Consider the following 17,178-nt stretch of genomic DNA (forward strand, 5'->3'; position numbering starts at 1 on the left):
GTCACCTTTACACACGAGGAAGGTGCGTGGTCGGCAACTCTGCACGTCTAACGGTGCCGCCTGAGTAACACCAAAGGGAACCCGCCCGCCTTTGCCTTTTGTTTTCTCACTAGCAGTTTTCAGGCCCCGTCCTAAACAAGGAGGACAACAGAACATCACTCTCTGGCCTGACGTCCTTCCTTCCCTTCCATCTCCTCACCTCCTTCCGTCCTTTTTAAGGTCACACGTGGCACTGGCCGTCTTTTCTCCTCAACAGAATCTTCCTCAAAGGTAAGCCTCGGCACTGCGTATTCTAGCCCGGCCCTCCCAGGGAGGCTAAAACTGGTTGTTGGGGGATGAAAAACGTCATATTCTTTTCATGTATAAAACACAGATATACCTAAATGCAGACATACATAATGTATTATAAAATACTGAAACAGACATACAGTATATTTGTGGTATTAAGTTTCCCTGTGGGGCTCGGACAATTAGGAAAAAAAATAACAGAAAAGGTTTTTTTAGAAGGTTGATCATGAAAAAAGGTTGAAAAACACTATTTAAACCTAAGGGTAGCACTACTTCTTGATGTTTGGGGCACCAATGCCTCAAGTGATATACACATAGCTAAGTTTATATTTATCATGATTTGTTTAGGATGTCCCCAAAATTATTTCTGTAAGTTGGGAGTTGAAAGAGTTATGTCACACTCATTTATTCTTTAACAAGCCATGTACACGTGACCTCCTATTTTAGAAGCCGATGGGTGCTGAGAACAAGAAACAAAACCAAGGATAAACTGAATGAATTAAAAAAGGAATGAAACAAAAACCCAACGCCCTGACACAAATGAAGCAGATCATCATACTTATTTGAAAACAGCAACCTATTTTTTAATGTCTATAAACTGAAGATTTCTCAGGACATCTCTTCATGACATACCAAGTGCCCCATGCAGCAAACAACCTTTGCCCTGGCAAAGTCTAGTACAAATAGACTTGCTTATTCCAAAAGGGAAGCATGCATTTAACGTCCTCAAATATATAATATGCAATTCTTATTTTTACTTGCTTGGAGCAAAGACGAAAAGCAAGTGTTTAATCTCGCTTCCTTTGCCAGTGCAAACGTAACTAATTCTGATCCTCATTTCCATTTCTTCTTTAATCTTTTTTAATCTGGATTGGGCGAAAATTTATTCCCAACCTTTTTGAGAGGTAGCCCATATTTCAAACAGAGCCACGATGCTACCGCATGTTGCCCTGACCTCGCTGAACAGGTCCTTGCTGGAAGTCATGCAGCATTTACTGCAAAGAAACGCAGTCATTTTACTCACAGTCTCAGGGATGACATACACCAGCATCACAGAAGACAGAAATAACTTTGCCACGAACTCAAAGGGTAATTTATGGAGCACGGACAGTAAGTGAAGTATGTTTTCTGTCCCCAAATTCCCAGACTATGGCAGACTTATAAATAATTTTCGACAATCAGGAAGCCTGTGAAAATCTCCCCTGTCTTACAAAGACTGCACGGTGCCCACATATCTGCTATGGCCTCTGCCTGCCTCACCTCCTCCGAGGCTCCCTGGTCCTGACTCCTAATGACAAGAGCCAAAGAACACAGGCACCTGCCTCCAGCAAACCCACTCTGATTCCCCCTCACTCCCAGACACAAATTTCCATGAAAACCAGACACAGGACAGAAAGCAGGGGCAGGATCTTCCAAAAGCGCTTCAGACCTGCAGCCTGGTTTCATTAGAGTTGCCGGCTTGTTTCTTTTTAGTCCCCGTGTGTGTTGACTGCAGGTGAAACTTAGCTAACACTGACACTCCAAAATGGTGTGAGTCCGAACTGTTAAGGAAGGGTGCCCAGCGCAGAAGGGACAGCAATGCTGCCGTAGAGAGGGAGGTCTGTAAATTTAGGGATCGTGAGGAAGAGGGAAATGCTTAGCAACGCTTAGATGACTTTATGAGCTGACTCCACTGGGTGTCACTTGTAATGTCGCTGAATCCACCCACACAACCCCATCGCATATGAAAATTGTTTAGCCCAAAGGAAAAAAAAATAAACTCTACAGTTGTCATTATTAATCCAAGTTTAAATACGGGAGTTTCCAAGAGCACCATTTCAACCATTTCACACCCGCAAATACCCGACCTGAGAAATTGGCAGGGAATTCGCTGGGCCCTGGGGTAGGTGTCTCAGTGGGTCACTGGCTCCTTCCTTGCTATGCAGCTGAGAGCTGCAACCACAAGCCCACCACCCCGCATCGAGCAGTTTGTTGCAAACTGTAAAGCCCCAAGCACAGAAGCAACTGGACTTTAACCCTGCCCTACAAGCCACATAGCCGGTCCAGTCTAAGGTTCTGGTTACCAGTGATGACACGCTTTTTCCAAAGAGATTTTGCACACATGTGGCTTGCATCAACGCAGTCTCGTATTCACTCTGTGTTTAGACCACTTGCCTCGCACATTCTCATATTTACACATGTTCACTGAACGTAACCCCAAGTGAATTATTTAAGAAGTCTTAATGTGCTTCAGACTTCTCAAATATAATTTGGACTTCAAATTAAACTTGTACTCCCATGGGAAACGGGGACGGTCGGAGGCAGCTCGCGGCACCCAGTGGACGTGCAGGAGTCCCGGGGATAGAATTCCAGTTACCTCTGAAGGGCTCACACCTGGTGGCCCATGTTAGACGAAACAAGATTAGACAACAAAATCCTGCGTTTGAAGGCAGCGAAGACCGCTGTATGCAAAATACAGTCTTGCTTTTTTGTTTGTCCTTAGATGACCCTACAATAAAGTATCCCAACCAACCAGAGGTGGACAATGGCAGATGTGAGAACACAGCCACGTTCCTTGGTTTGAGTTTTTTTAATTCCCTCTTTTAAATTTTAATAAACTATAATATTTCTTCAGCTTTAATGTTTGGTTACCAATCATTGTGCTGAATTTGGTATAAAGTGTGATACAGTGATTAGAGTTGCGAGAAGCTACCTATGTTTTATTTAGCAGTTTTTGGCTTGCTTTATTTTTACAGTAGGCACTGCCCACCGGGAAAAATTAAACCAGAATAAGGAGAGTGCAATCCCCTTACCATGCACTGGTGATAATGGAAACAAGCTTATCTACGATGAAGCACGGACAAGGAGTTTGCTAGAGACCAGGTACCAGAGCTAAAAACAAATGTCTTATTCAGGAAAATGGGATTGAGTAAGAATCTGCTAGTGAAGTTTTTTTTTTTACTTTGTATAAATATTAACTTAAATCAACTCTAAAACAAGCATAGCTAAAACGGTAGGTTATTCAACAACATATCACACGTAGTACACTGATCATAACAAAAGGCATATAAGCGATGTGGATTGACTTCATACGACTCTGCCCTGAGCTTCAGAATTATATAAAATGGAACGGCCCATGTTATGTGCCATCTGTCATTATCAATTCATGGGACTATGTCTCTTAAAAGTTAATTCTATAGCAATACATTTCATTGACAGTCTTTCTTTCTCTGGGGTGCTAGCACTTTAAGAACTCTGTTCTTCAAAATGATAAATTGTATTATTCTCAGGAAACATGCAAAACAAGAAATTTGTCATCATGCTAGGATTATCTTTAAATAGAGGATACTCAAATAACATTTTTATACTTGAAGTTGTCACAGCATATGAGTCCAACAAAAGCAGCACTGTTTGTTACCAAGCATATAAAGTTTTGGTCTGAAAATAGGTATTTTATTTTGCCCTTTAAAAACATAAAGTGACTCAACAGGAAATGATACATATATTTTCCCTCCAATTTAAAAGCTGCAAATTTAGTACTGAACATGTCATGCTAGCATTCAATTTTCTGTTGCTATCCTATCTGGTTCCATGATGATATTGGGGGTGATTTTGCCAATGTAGACATAAGGTCACAAAAATTCTACTCCTGTGACCAAGTTATAATCGACTTCGTGGTTGCTCATTATATTAAATCTGAACCCCTAAGCTGGACATTTTAGACCTGCACTGTCCAATATGGTAGCCACTGGCCACACGCAGCTCCCGACCACGGGAAACGTGGTTAGTCCGGACGTGCTGTAAGTGCAAACTACACGCGTGCACTTTGAAGATTGATTACATTTGAAATAATATTTTGGACATACTGTGTTATGTAAATTTATTATTAAAATTACTTTCACCTGTTTGTTTTTTAATGTGGCTACCAGAAAATTTAAAACCACACACGAGACTCACATTCTATTTCGTTTCCCAGTGCTGCTAGGACTCTCTGCCTCCACGCCACCCACCCCCTTCTTGTCACTTCCATAATGGACCCTCTGCTCTGACCAAAGTAACTCTGTAGAGCAGAGTCCCACAGATGGATCCCAGAGTCAGACCGCCTGGTTCCAGTTCTGGCTTTTACTACTGTGCAACTCCAGGCAAGTGACTTAGCAGTCCCGAGCCTCACTTTGCTATCCTGGAAAATGGGTGCAACCAGAGCACCTCCTGCAGAGCCATGGCAAGGATGATCCCGGCAACACGTCTCCTGTGGCTGGACCATCTGGTGACGTGAATGTCACCTGCCACCTTCAACAACATCATACTTCTCCCTTCCCTTCTGCAAGATTGCTTTCTTCCCTACCTTTTAACTTCACACTTGCGCTGCTGAAATAGGTGTCTAGCCTGATCCCTCTAAAGACCCAGACGGCTGGGGCAGGTCCCAGCTGTGTGACCCAGCTCCCAGGCAACACTCCCACACTCCGACCACCAGCAGTGCCTGACTCTCCACACCCCCAACCTCGCTGCTGCCTCCACTTTCCCCACCTGTCCAGATCCAACGCTCATCATGGCATGGCTCAAACGCCTCGGCCTTTGGGAAGCATTTTCTGAACTTCCTGTGGCATGGCTTCGATCACTTTTCCATTGTACGATTCTATTTTACTTACACTCTACCTTGTTCCCAAAAAGGATTTAAAGTGGTCTACAAGGACATATGCCATATAACAAGGTTGTTTAAAATTCAGAGGTAGATTCAAAATAAATAAAACAGATGAAGGTCAAGAGGGTGAGAACATAAACTGCAGCTAACGGCGCAGCGGCCGGCCAGGCAGGCTTCGGGGGCTTACGCCCTTGCTAGAGCCGGTCACACCCAGGCCTCCATGTGATGACATGCAGCCAAACACTCAATTCCCCTTGACGCCAAGGCTCAAAATGAAGTCCCTCCATGAATCCATAAGAAAGAAGGGCTTGCATCTTACGGATTCTTTCTTGCAATTCAACCTTGCCCAACAGAGGCCCTACAGCAAACGCATCACATGGGCTGTCTGTCATGTACTCAACAGACCACATCCAAGCACAAGACACAGAAGCCCTCTAGGTGCCATCCCCTCTGTCACCGTACAGTCCAGAGCCCCGCTCACTGCCATGTTGGCCTGGTTCAAGCAGGTGGCACTGCTGAGGGTGTCACTCCTACTGGTGTGTGCACTCACCCCTTTCCGGATTGCGTGGCATAAGCATCATCCTCTTGCTAGATTTCACCCCCTGAAGGCACTGCCCAGGGCCTCCCCAGAGTGCCTCGGACGGAGTCCGCTCCCCAATACACCTTGCACTTTCTAGCCCCTCTTCCCTGCACTTGCCTTTCCTGCCATCCGGAGCACCCGCTCTGCCACCGAGTCCCGAACCTTCACAGCGTGAGTCAAATCCGACTGCCCACCTGCCTCTGCTTACTCAGCAGAACGCCTGAATTCTCGGGCATTCCATTTGTCCTGCATTAATTCCCACCTGTAGATATTCATGCCGAGGACACTGCACTCAGAGTATCCTTGCGTGAGTGAACTCTCTTCAAGCAAACTTAGCTATGTGAAATGAAAAGGATGTAGTTTTGTTTACATGTTGTCAATACGACTAGTGGAAAAGAGAAAAATTCAGGCGTACCACTAACTGCTGGAGTCAGACAGGTGGCTAGGACTCTATGCTGTAATGTCTGGCTTCTCCTGTTAAATGTGCAGCTGTTTTTCTCATCTCTAGATACATCCAGTGCCTTACTGGTTCCTATACAACTCATGTTTCCATCTCTCATTTAGCAGAGTGCTCTCAGTTAATAGGTGCTGAATAAATTTTAATTGAGAAATATATTTCCAGGTTGCTTAAAATTGATAAAGAAAATTTAACATGAGTCAGTGTTTAATTTTTGCAAGGAAAAAATTTATAATATATTGATGCTAAATGCATGTTACAAATGTGCTTTTAATATACACACAGATGCAACACTTACTGGGGGTTATACGTACGTACTTACGAAATGACTTCACTGATCTTTGATTTTGCAATTTGGTTACGGGGTACTTAGAAGAAATTGCTCTTGTGCGACATTCTGTTTAATCACCTATATTTACAAGTCTTAGAAAACTGCACAAATAAATTCAATTTCATCAAGTGATATAATTGTATCTTCAGAATTGATATTATTTCAGCTATAAAATCCTTATGCTTTGATACCTCAAGCAGCAATCGATATCCTCCTTTGTTTTAATGGCAGGGGTTGTAGGTGGGGTTTCAGAATTTGGGGTAAATACCAATAATATGCTGATCTAACATCCGTTCTCCGGAACAGACTCAAAATACTCCCTAGATTTGATCTTTATTGTCATTACTCCTATTTAAAAACTCTGTAGTGAAGTTAATTTTATTGCCAGGGTCAAATAGACTAGAAAGTACTTTTCAGTACTGAAGAAGCAAATTTTTCCTCCACTTCTGCTTATTCTGTCCTCTTGCTGCCGTCTCCTGCACAGCAAAAGAGCAAACCTTGCACAAGGCGAGTTTCAACCTTGTGCAATTATAGACCCAGATTTGTAAATCTGGCAGCAGGCTCACATCAGCTTTGTGAGGTTGGATATAATTTTAATGGGAATCCATTCAACGCATGAAATCTTCTTAGAACGTTCCTCAATTGGCAGTCGGTTTCTTTTCAAAATGTTTTTACCTCATTTCCTAATAAAAGAAATCTCAGCTTTCTGATACATTTAATTAAAAAGTTTTATGTTGAGATTGTAAATGTGAGTGGTTTCTGTTTCAAAACATTTCATTTTACTAGCACATACTTCATTTATTATTTATACTGAGCTTAGATCTATGCATGTCCCTTACAAAAATTCTAAAATGCACCTCCTCCAGTCCTGGGGTTCAAAGTTTTCCCTTCCTAAGTGGTGCCGTGGTCGTCCCTCCTTCTCACAAAGGGCCCTCATAATAGCTCCTTTCAGTAGTTTCTCTGACCCCTGAGACCCTCACTCGCTGCAGCATCCAGCAGAATTCCAACAACAGTAGCACACAGAGGTGGGTTTGGGGAGGATCCCATGTCCTGAAATTCCTTCTTTGCCTGTGCGTAGACTTCCCAATCCCCCAACCCGGCCTCATTTTAAGAGAGCAGCATTGCACTAGCTTCCAGCATTTCCTCCGTACGCTGTCCCTTTATAATCAGCTTGATTGCCAGGAAAGTAACCTGCCAGCCTCCCTTCTCAGCCTTCAGCCGTGCGTCTGGCACATACTCGTTTCCGTACAAATTAATTGTGTGCAAGGAGTCACACCTGCCTATGAACAACTAACAAAAACCATTTAATCAGGCAAAATTCCCTTTGGGATTCTGTAAGCTTGGGTACTGATTTTTTAAATGCCAAGGAGCACCATCACTATAACAATGAAGCAGTTAAGCGGTCATCATTTTAAGAAGTGTTGTTATCTGAGGGTCAACAACATTACCAACAGACTATCTCTCAACGCCCAGTTCTGAAATTAGTTAATAAGAGCTTGGGCCCCACTACTCAACAGAAACACAGCTCTAAGTAAAGGCTGGTACCCAGCCCTGCCCACCCAAATTATTTAATGAACAAGGTGACCTGGGGACGAACCCCAGGTCGTACGGCAGGATCTGCCTGCCTTGGAGAATGAGGTTTCCATTAAACAGTCTTAAGGTCTCAAGATCCCAGGCCTCCCTCCGTCCCCTGCTCTCCACCCCTCCCACCCAGCCCACACGTGATGGGGAACTGCTGTCCCTGAAGAGGCCCCAGCAGCAGGCAAGGGCAGGCCTGTGGGTGAAAGAGGGGGGAGTCCAAAGGGGTTTCTGCTTCCAGCCAGACGGAAGGTCCTGAGAGCGCAGAGATGGGCCACAAAGCCTCAGGCTCTGACGCTAGCAGCAGCCCCTACAGATGCAAAGCTCCAGTGGCAGGACCTGTGAGGGACACAGCAGAGCTGTCCCATGTCACTGGGCCATCAACTCATCAAGGGCTGCCTGAATTTCAGGAACCGACATCTTCAAACCAAGAAAGAACAGCACTTTCTTATTGCCAGTTCCAGTCAATGTATTACGGCAAGGCGAGAGGCAGCGAACGGACCCGGGTTGCTCGTGTTGTCCAGGAGAGTTCGGAAGCTGACGTGCACCTTAGCGCAGATGGAAAGATGCACGGCGCCAGCTGATCATTTCCAGGATGCAGCGCATGACTCTGCGCAGTCTAACGTTTCCTCGGGGTGGTCACACAAACCTCCCTGTCTGGCATGCAGAAAAGCATGCACGTCAGATCTTTAAAACCTTTAGACATACTGAGGGTTTGTCCCGGATCAGATCTGATGTCTATTTCTCTAGAATCCTAATTTTAAAAAGTGGTCAATTACTTCAAATGGCCTATTTTACACATTTGAGGGATATTTCCATTTTCACACATAGCCTTTTTGAACAGGACAGTCACATAACCAAACTTCCTTCTGAATACACATTGAGTCAAGGTAACTAAACCCCTTACTTTCACTGTTAAATGACTGTTTCTCATACACAATCAGAGTCTCCCAGATTATGACATGCCACTATAAAAATAGAAGAACTTAAAAGTTAGTTTAAATCTAAAACTTAGACCCAGAGCTCCATTTTTAGACACACCCTTTAATTTCTTGGTGTCGTCTACATTTTACTTACACTTAAATTTAGCAAAGTAATTTTAGCTCACCCTTCTTCACCACCTTCACTGGATTTGCAATGTTACAAACACCAGGCATTGAATCCGCTCTCTCTTTTCAATACTAAAATGTTTGAAATAAAAGGTAAAGTTAAAAGAGGAAAATCTCCCCCTGGCTATTTTGGAAAAACTGGTTCGGACAATTGTCCAGCCATTGGAAGCTCTCGCTGTTGTTTATTTACAGAATAACTGCCTTGAATCAAAAATGTGAGAAGTTGCACACTGACAATGCATCACGTACAGCTAATTACCCGACCTCTAATAAGGATGCTCCCAACACCAAGGACAGTGCTTCACACAAGGACATCAAGGCAGGGGGGCGGCTGGGCAACTCTACGTAGGACTGTTAAAGTCTCCAGAAAGTTTCAATTCGCACTGCTGCCACCAAGTATCATAATTATCTGTAATTGTGCCCAAAATATTTGAATGCCTCTATCATGTCAGCTTATTTTTCTTGCAAGTGTTGCTCCTAAGTTTTGAATAGTTTCAAATTCAAGGTGCAGAACATAAACAAAAGCTGTATTGTGAAGGACTATACTCCCCGGGAAAGCCCACGTATCCTTCCACATTGGGAAAGAAAAAAGAACCTTTTGGCATTCTCTTCCTCACTGGAAAACCCTGCCTGGGAAGCAAGAGTTGATGAAGCCAGGAGGTGACAAAGAGAGACCTGCGTTTGGAGAGACCAGTTGTTAACTCAAACTGAGAAATGGCTCTCAGCATCACAGAGCTGGAATTTTGCTCATGACTTAATTCTTATTTTAGTTACCTTAACCAAATTGTGCTTCCCAGCCTCCGCGAGTCTCATTAGAAACACGTAGGTGTCTCTGTGTCAACACCTCCGGGATGGAGTTCTATGAAATAACAGGCAACACTGACGTTTATTCAATGTGACAATGTCTCCCCACTCTTGCAGATCGTGTGACTGACGCTGACCTGCTATCGTTTTTCACTGGGGAATAGGAAAAAATTTTAAAAACATTAGCTCCTCTGTTTGGCGAAGAAATAAATCCCCCCTTTTGTTTATTTTTTTTATATGTAAAGATAACAAGAAAAAAAATCAGAGCTAATATTAATTTTAGAAAAAAGTATTTAAAGTTTTCTGTTATCTACTTACAGTATGAACTATGTTCAATATATACATAATATATAAGATTTTAGAATTGTATGTAAGTTAAAATCATTTTTGACATCTTTCTGAGATGTTTTACTTCCTACTTACATGTCTGGCATTCCACTGGGATCTTAGTCCTTACCACAAATAAAATATCTTATTTTGTAAGATTAAAAATTCAACAAGATTTTTCTTTAATATCAAAACAAAACATGAAAATTAGAGGGGGTGTTTATACACAGGTGTGCGTGCAGCCCCATTATACTAGCCAGCCAATAATACATGCTAATTTTCAAAATTTTAGCTAAAGAATTCAAATTAAATAACCAATAACCCCTTATGAAATAACAGCTGAGTGTGAAATAATGTATCGCAACTCTACCCTGAATTTTTAAAAATAAAATAAAGTAATTTTAAAGTGTCACAGAAGAGAAGAAACTAAAATTTTAAGTACCATTGGAATTATATATTCTTTAACAAATATCTCAAAAGATAGATCACCCATTTGCTAGTTTGGTGAAATCTCTAAAAGTCATTGACACAAACCAAAGCCAGGATTACCAAACTATAAATGGCATTTGTGATGTGTGTAGCACCCCTAAAGCATTTCTTGAGCATTATAAAACTTTACATATTAGCCATTAATTTGCATAGCTCACCTTGTTTCTGCTAGAATTGTAATTTCAGTGGTGTGATTAGCTCATCGATAATTCGACACACAATGAATTAATTTATCTGGTTGGGTTTTTATACGACTTCTGTTGCCTGATCCTCTATAGCTTAACGCTAAGAGCTCTGGCCTGGCCCAGGCGCCTGAACAAGCTGAAACCAGCAGAGCAAGGGTTAACCCTAGGAATGTGACAGCTCTCCCTTCCGGGGCTCCAAACTCCCGGGAGAGCATGAAAGATACTCAAAACTAGTCCCAATGGTAAATAAACTCTATGCCCCATGTATATCACCCAGGGAAGAATAAAATGTATTTTTATTCACGTTGAAACTTTTCTGAACTACAGAAGCTATAGAAACATGTACAGTGTAAAATCTGCGGCACATATGATTTTTGTTCTTTTGAAGGATAAACGAAATTATCTTTAGATCAACGAAGAGTTATATTTAAGTTCGCATTTGCATGGAAATTGTTTATCCATTTTACTGGGCAGTTCAGTCTGCTATTAACAATAGCATTTAAGTCTTAAAAATTAATCACTGCCTCTCTGTAATGCCTTTTGTAAAACATCTATGCAATATATAACAGCGATAAATGCATGGATTTCAGACAGAAACCAAGAGGGCTAGCTGATAAAAACACAGGCTATGTTTTTAACATGCCGAGTTTCCCAATTACGGTGGTACGCTGGAAGCATAAACCTAACAGCTGCAGGCTGAGGGGTGGAAAGGTGAAAAGACAGCGACAGAGGGGGACAGAGAGGGACAGAGGGGGACAGAGGAAAGAGACCACCACTGGCGTTGAGCGGTCCCCGGAGCCCGTGTTTAGGAGCGTGCGGCAGGGCGCCGTCGTCGGAGGCTCATTCCACGCACGGAAGGACCCAGAGGGTGGTGACATCCAAGCCCCACACCTGGTCTCTACTCTTAGCCGAGCGTAGGCTTTAATTCAAGCCTTATTTTTATTCCAGACGAGGTCAAACAACCCCTTGCTCGTGCCCCGATGAGGTTTGCTCTCCTGGCCCTTGCCAACTTCGGGGTGCCGGCTCCTCTCCATCCGCACCCCACCGCGCGCCTCCCGGGGACCCAGCACTGGCGAGCGGCCCCTCCTGTCGCCACACGCCCCACCTGTCCTGGCGCCGTCGGAACAGCCAGGCGGAGCGCCCCCCGCGGGCCACCCCGCCGCCACCGTCCCCGCCGCCGCCACCAGCGCGGGACCCGGGCAGGGCGCGCGGGGCGCAGGACTTACCCAGCTGCACGCTCCGCCGTCGGGGGAGGGCGTGTCCCGCACGTGTGTGTCCGCGCGTGTCCGCGCCCGCGTGTGCCCGCGCGCGGGCCTTGGCCGTGCGCGCCGAGCCGGGTCTCACTGACTCCCTCGGCGCGACGGGCTCAGCCCATGGCGTGGGCGCCGGCCACGGGGAGGCTCCGGCTCCCGCCAATCGCCGAGCAGGGCGGCCGCCCCGACGCGCCACTCGCGAGCCGGAGCGCGCGCGGGGGCAGGGCGGGGGCGCGGCGGGAGGGGTGCACGCGCGCGTCCAGGTGCGCGTGGCTGAGGCGCGGGGACCCAGGTGTGCGCGGGGCAGTGGCTGTGCGCGCGGGGGTTCGTGTGCGCGCGTGTCCGTGCGCGCGCCCTCGGGCCCGGGAGCGCGGGCGGCGCCGGCAGGTTTGGACGCTGCGCGCCCCGCTCGGGTTTGGGACGCAGCTGGCGGCTCCGGGGAGGAAGAGGAGGAGGCAGAGGAGGAGGAGGAGCAGAGCCTGGAACCACGGAGGACGGAGCCCGGGCCCCAGTAAGAAAGAAACCCAGGACGCGACTCCGGGAGGGGCGAGGAACAAGAAAAGACGGGGAAGGGAGGAGGGAGCCTCGGAGGTGTTCACCTCGAAACTCGGGGTCGCTTTTAGTGAGAAATAACATTTCTTTCCAGCCTCAGTGAAAACCGTTACAAACGCTAAAAATAATAAAAGTTAAAAGTGGTTGCCGCCCTCGAAGTTTAAAATGACCACGGACTGCCTTTGATGCCAAGCAGAATTGGGACCACGTCGTTCTTAGGCTAACGAGGACGCGCGGGTGCTCGAGGACGTTGAGTAGCTACCTGCGCGAGCACCTGTGAGGAGCCCGTGCGTCGCCAGGATGCCCGGGAGCGCCCCGGCCGGCCGGTCAGGACGCGGTGACAGCCCAGCGCCCCGGGAGGACACCGCGCCGCGAGAAACAGCCTCCGAACGGTGCAGCGCAGAGGCTCCGCTCATCCGCCTCCGGGACACGGTGCTGAGCCCCCTCCGGATGTTTTCGTTTATAAGTGAATTCTGATGTCAAAACCGTGCTTACCTGAGCGCTGCTTCTCTTCACTCATGTCCCGCGGGCGTCACGACAGTCCTGAAGCGATCCCTAGGAACCCTTCCCAGAGCGTTCTCTCGCACACTCTCCCCATTGCGACCAAGTGAAAACTACCCATGTCCCTCCCTCTCCAAACTTTAACAGCCAAGAATTTCAGCAAACAGCCAGAAAGAAAGCTAAGCCCCCCCCCCGCCACCCCAAGGAAGGGAGGGAATAAGCACTCCTTTAATTTGAAAAATAATAATTAAAACTCCCTCAACTTTTAAGGCCGAGCAACATAATCTATTAATTGGTCGCTATTAACATGCAGTTTTATTGACCATAGCACACAGAAGTCTGATTGTGAAGGAGGAGTGTTTTCAATGAAAGTGGAGTTATTTTAGCTGCAGACGTGTTTACATTTCTGTGGTTTAGTCTATAACTTTCGCTTTTTCTTGCTTCAGAATTCTGCTCCATGAAGCAAAGCCCTTAGCTCCCAGACATTCCAAAAAGTCTGCCAAAATAATAGAAAAAAAGACAGGGAAGAAAAAACACACAGAGACCCCCAAGTCTGGGTCAGGCTCGGGGTTGTATGTGGGTAGGGTGAGTGTACCCCCTCCCCACACACTTTCCAGTTAAAAAAAAAAAGCCTTCAGGGCTCCATTTCCTGTTTGCTGGAGAAAAAATAAAATGGGTCTAAGCAGCTGGGTTTAGAAACCCTTTTCCAGTACCTATAGGTTCTGAGCATCTTTAACCCTAGAGATGCCAAAATTGGCTCATTCACTAGCCAATGTCCAAGAAGATGGATAGCCTTCAGGAAACTACAAATGCATTCCTGAAAAATTTCTTGAACACCGTGGTAGTTCTGATACAAGCCCACCTCTCCATAGGTGGCCAAGAGAAGATAACAATAAAAACAAATATTGAAAACATTAAGTTTCTGACAAGCATGCATCCGTTCTGAGTTTACAGAGTAGAATGCATATTAAAAGGTAAGTACTTATTTAGTAATAGGGTCTTGCCGACTACACAATCTGTGTCAAATCGTCATTTGCAAAACTGATTCCATTTCCTTTAGTATTGAATGTGCTCACTAGTACCACGAAAGTCACAATACTGTAGTTGACATGGTCTTAAGACATATTCAACCTGTCTCTGACCTTAACTATCAAGTGCATGTTTTGGTTCCTTTTCTCTCTAATTATTCTCCAGATATTCAAGATAGGAGTTATTTCACTGTGTTTGGAAGTCTTCCCCTTAGCCACTAATTTTCAAAACTCACCATAGGGAGCCTTAACATTTAAGGGAGCGTTTTAAAGTCAACAGATACTGAACCTGTCCAATGAGTTCAGTAGCCCCCGAGCAATGACTCTGCTTGTTATCACTACTTTACCCTCTCACGGTTTCTCAATCATCATCACTAGCACTGAATATTGTAAGACAAAACAGTGCTGAGAATAATATTTTCTATGCTAATTGAAAAAAGAACATGTGTTAAGAATAAAGGAGTACAGTTTAATAGCAGAAAGAACATGATTTCAATAACTCAAGTTACTACTGTTAAGAAGAGAAATAATGAGTTCAGAAAAACCAACAATATCTGAAACACTGTCATTTGTGACTTCTCCTCCGTCCAAAAGATACCAGAGAGAGATGGAGAGATAGAGAGAGAAAGAGAGAATTTCTTAAAAGACAAGCAACATATTCTGAGACCATTCATAAAACCTGGGTCATTAACTTTGAAGAATCTTGGAACCCAAAATACCAGACTTTTGCATAGGTCTTATTACATCACCTCCTCCAACTGACTGTGTCTTATGGTTATAGGTAGGAAGTTCTTTCTGTTGTCTAATCTAATCCCTGCCTACTACCACGGCATTCCCTTCAGTCTGGTCCAGCATCAAGGTCAAAGAGGAAGAAAGCAATTTCCATAAATTAAATCAAGTAAGTTAATTTGAGAGGCCCATAGAATGCAAGTAAAAGAGACAGCTTTACTCTCTGTATTGCAGGACAAATGCTATAATTCTAATTAAGTTTAAATGTCATTTAAAAGGAAGCCTTTTATTAAAACACCGCTTGACACATTCCATAAGAATTAGTATTTTTAAGTATTTCATACATGAGATGGTCTTCTTTTATAAAGTTTTGTGGTCAACTTAATTCTTTTTAAAATTCCTTTTATCCAAAAGATGTTTTGGATTAATGTAAGTATTTGTTACTGGATAATGTCAAGCTCTTTTTCAATGAAATGTCCTGAGTTGGGTTGTCACACCTGTTAAATATAAGTCTCCTTTTCTTTTGATATTCTGAGAAGGGCCTTAAAAGGTTTTCATCCTTCAATATGGAGATTTAATTGCTTTACCTATAATAAAAAATAATCCCTATAAAATTCAGATTGTGAATATTTCAAAGCTGAAAGAACTATTGGATAGGGATGTAAAGGTTGCAGTTCAAAAAGTCTTCCACTTTTAATATAACATGCATGGTGTTATGAGTTATAAAATCCTGGTTATCATTTTGAAAGGTCTGGTTTTTGTTGTCCTTGCACGGAGCGTCTTTGAGCTCGCTTTACGGCTTAGCAGTTCTGCGTGTGCATGTGTTAAATATGGAAAGGGTAGCATATCCCTCTGCAGTGAATGCTCACAAGGGAGGAAGTCTCAGATTCTGTTTTAAACGAGGTACTGGCGTGAGGTTCCTCACCCTGACACGTTCACGTCTTTGGTGAGCTCAAATCTGGCCCTCGGCCGTTCGGACGGACGGACATGGTTTGATGAAGGAGATCGCACTCAATGCTTCAGCCATTGCCACTTGCTCGAGCCCTTGCTCACCGTCTCCATGCAATCGACTGGGACCCTCTCGTCATCGTGGAAATGGATCAGGTAGAGCCGAAGCTTAGCATCATTGGAGGCCCCGTCCCATCCCATTCCAAGTTCCACTTTCCCTCATGCAGTCTTAGAACACACACAGGCACCCCAAGACATGGAAAAGATGAGAATAAGCATCAGAACATTACAGGTGGGGGTTCTAAAGGGAGCCTCCCCTGTCCCTCTCATCCCATTCGCTGATTTCTGTCCTTGACTCTTAGTGAACACAAGAGGACACATGTACACATTCTCTCAGGGGAGACCTCAACCTACTGTGCAAGCATTACTATTATCTTTCATTATCAGCTGCTAAGAAGTCGGTTTTAGGTGTTCTTTATCCTTCCAGATAAATGAATTTCATGCAACACTCTCACCCTCTGCAGTGCTTTAATAATCTACGTCAGATGCAGTTTGAGCCTTCAGTACACACAGCAGTTCTTAATAACACGTGGTGACCACAAACTGCTCTGTAAAATTGCATAATGCATAATTCCTATCAACTTGCATAACACACAAAATAAGTTGATACAAAACACATTGTACATCTGTCAATGAGCTGTGGTGACAAAGGTTATACGAAATGAATCGGGAGACTCTATTTGTATTTTTAGAGTGGAATTACACACAGTACACCAGGAGATTTGCTCCAGCTCTTCTGACAATTATATTTAGGCAATTTGGTTTTGAGCTTTATATGCTCTGACACTGAAACTATCAATGAACAATTTTGTCATGTATGTTTTCATAATGGGATTACTCATGAGTGTGAAAATAGTTGCAATTTTAGACAATTGAGACAATTTCTCCTCTGATTTTTGAATAGACAAAGTCATTGGCATAACAGTACATCAAGGCAAAGAAACTCAATATCATCATGTCTTTAATTTGTACTCTGGAATAGTAAATTCTTGTCTTATGATTACGGATGACCTGATATAATTTCAAGGGGTGAAAAGTCCATTGCAGATGTAATGCACAATTTAGGGAGGAATTGCACGAGAACAGAAGTCTAGTACGTTTCAGCCAGATGACCTTGGGCAAGTCATAGCCACTTGCTTGAAGCCTCGATTTCTCACGTGTTGTTAACTGAGGCTGTTGAGGTGGATGACCTCAAATATGCTACACACAGGACGTCCCAGGGAGGAACTTGGGTTATTCATCTTCATATCTCTACTCTGTGGCGTAGTGACTAATTGATCAATTTAGGGGAGCCTATTAGAAATTATACCTCTCTCTGACAAACCCTCATGCACACAC

At 44.2% G+C, this 17,178-nt stretch overlaps 1 protein-coding gene across 4 annotated transcripts in view; it reads right to left on the reverse strand.

Moving 5' to 3' along the window:
* ERG (v-ets avian erythroblastosis virus E26 oncogene homolog) overlaps window positions 1-13,189 on the reverse strand; it is a 274,924-nt gene extending 261,735 nt beyond the window's left edge. For 3 of the 4 annotated variants that reach the window (XM_012640127.1, XM_012640123.1, XM_012640121.1), the window contains exon 1: window positions 13,070-13,189. The gene's annotated coding sequence lies outside the window, so the exon portion shown is untranslated. Of the gene's footprint in view, window positions 1-6,240; window positions 6,244-12,005; window positions 12,141-13,069 lie in introns of those variants that run through there. The other variant, XM_012640120.1, reaches the window with a different exon arrangement.
* Window positions 13,190-17,178: the final 3,989 nt, after the last annotated feature.

Source organism: Propithecus coquereli, unplaced genomic scaffold (assembly GCF_000956105.1).
Source record: "Propithecus coquereli isolate 6110/MARCELLA unplaced genomic scaffold, Pcoq_1.0 Scaffold148, whole genome shotgun sequence".
Taxonomy (NCBI): domain Eukaryota; kingdom Metazoa; phylum Chordata; class Mammalia; order Primates; family Indriidae; genus Propithecus; species Propithecus coquereli.